Raw genomic sequence first — 2,674 nt, 5'->3', positions numbered from 1 at the left:
TTGTGGGATCAATAAAGTCTTATCTTATCCTATGTAAAGTTAAAACGTATCATACAAAAAGCATTTGACGCATTGTGACTCATTTATGTTAACAAAAGGTGTCCTCCCTCACTAATGCTGCGCTTTTGACTGGTGAGTTTGTTTTAACTCATAAAAGTGTGTTTCGTTCAAAGAATTCAATGAAATGAAATTTCTTGAAATGCTCTTTCAAGAAATTTAATCTGAACAAAAAAAATCACCAAAACCTCTCTGAAAAATTTTATCATCGTCTGCTGTTAAGTCAAATGATCATGTCTGTTTTTACTGTCGTGAGGACATTTGAACGCTGCATGTCCAGCATTAAAGAGAAAGGAAGCTCAAGCCACTAAAGCTCTGCCAGTGTGGGCTTCTCCGGCAGCTTCTCTGCTGAATGTGCATGTTGATGCTGAGGAAAAATCAAAAGCTGACGTTGATCCACAGTTTTTGCCATTCATCTGTTTGTTTCGTTGACTGGTGCACTATCTTCAGATGTGTTTCTTGCATGCACAATTACACGCGCACAAGCTCATAAAATGGATGAAATCGTGGATTTGTCTGGATCATTTATGGCTACACTTGATGAAAAAGACTCTTTTGTGTCACCCAGTAATTCTGTAAAAATGATCAGATGTGATGTTTCTGAAGTTATTCCTGCAGACATAAATTTGAATTTGAACGTGAATAGACGTGAAACGTTGATCAAACCACAGCAGAGTGATCCTTCACTGGCGTCTTGTTTTTCTTCTGTTGTAGAGGGATGGATCTAAAGACCCAGTAAGGTATTTAGTTGAAAATGGTGTTCTGTTGAAGTCTTGGTCTCTGGACTGACCTTATTCCAGGAAGGAGGGGGAGGATTCGTAGTGTCGAGTCAGCTAAATTTGTTACAAAGTTGGACCTTTTAAAGCGTATTGGCAAGTTCTGTTAACACGGTAACGCTTCTGAAATCTCTGCTTTTGTAATTCCGGATCATTTCTTCCAATACACGGTTATGCCTTTCAAGTTGCAAAATGCACCTGCACCATTTCAACGTTTACTGCAAAAGGTTTTGTTTCAAGTGAAAAACTGTGAAGCTTACTTTGATGACATACTCATTTATTTTCTGACATCGTCAGAATATCTGGAGACGCTCTCTGTTGTGCTCAGATGTTTCCACGATGTAACTGTCCCTGAGACAGTTAAAATAAAGTTGTTTATTTCACATGTTTCTGTGATAGATTCATGCTTAATTTAGTTCATTTATTTGTTGGAAAGAATTAAACATGTATTGGATAAGATGATAAAAGTGTAGCATTGATTAAAAAACCTTGGCTAAAATATGTGGTGACAAAATAATGGTTTGTTACAGATGTAAAGTGCTGTAGAGTTTGTAATGGTCACATGAGCAGAGTTTGGCATTGTGGGTCAGAAGCTACAGATGGGGCTACAGCACAACATGAATGTTATTCTGCGTGTGGTCCAAGAGGCGCACACAGCATGGTTTTCATGTATATCGTAATGTTGCATACATGTTCTACATTGGTAACAAGAGGACATTTTCAGTAATATCCATTATTTTGCATTTTTTCTGTTCTGCTTGCTCAAAACATGAGACTCTGATAAGATCAAATACATTTATGTTGTAAACCTTATGTTTCTTCAGTTTTCACGGTGTCTGAAGACAATAGAGACTCACAGACCCCGTGACTTTTGCACATTGCATTGTGGGTATGAGTGGCAACAAAATCAAAACACTGCATCAAGCACTTGCATTTCCAGCACCGGTAATCATTAATTCCGCGGTTTTAATCCCTACTTGCATTTTATTTGTCCCAAAAACAGTTCTGTACAAAACGACGGAGAACACAGCAGCTGCGTACGAAGACAGACGTGACGAAGAGGCAAAAGAAAGTACGAGGAACAAATCAAAGGAGTGAAAGGGTCAGACCCACACGAGCATACAGAGTGGAGTAAGGACGTTAGCGTGCTGCCCAACTTTCATCACGCACATATTTATTATTATAAGGGCCTAAGTGTGAGTTCATACACTCACAACATGTTTAGTAACTCCAGATCCTGCAACAAGCCCAGCTCCAGTTTATTTTGGTGATTTGGACGATTCCATCTCACAGCTGCTGTTACAGGCCGACGCATCTATTTGTCCTTTCAGGTTGTTGTGTTACACAACATTTTCAGATCTAATAGAAATAAAATAAGTGTTTCATAATTTACTCAATTTATTGTCTTTATTTATAACTGGCATTATTATTTAATTCTATTATAGAATCTTACAAGAAAGAGGCAAAATTGTAAAAATCCATCGTGCTTTATTAGCTGCTTCAGTGAAAAACAAATCAACAATGCAACAAAAAACCAACAACATTGCAAAACATCGTACTGGAAAACAGTTATTCATCACTTGATTGCTTCAATACAATGATATTGTATTTTATGTTATGATAACTCACGTAATAACTATTAGGAGTTGGTGGTGTTTCTCTGGTGTGGTGTCACGGGGTCTGCTTCTGTTTTCAGCACAGGTAGGCGGGGTGGTGTGTCACGGGATGCTGACACACCGGCGGTGCATCAGACGTCATTTGATGAAGCGTTACTCAGGAGCAGCGCGACTGACGTCTGGTGTCGGAGTATTGCCACCTCCTCGAGTGGTAACGTGTTTGTT

This window comes from Pundamilia nyererei, unplaced genomic scaffold, assembly GCF_000239375.1.
Source record: "Pundamilia nyererei isolate P.nyererei 1_Seehausen unplaced genomic scaffold, PunNye1.0 scaffold00188, whole genome shotgun sequence".
NCBI lineage: Eukaryota > Metazoa > Chordata > Actinopteri > Cichliformes > Cichlidae > Pundamilia > Pundamilia nyererei.
The sequence above is the reverse complement of the archived record's forward strand: the minus strand, read 5'-3'. Positions refer to the sequence as shown.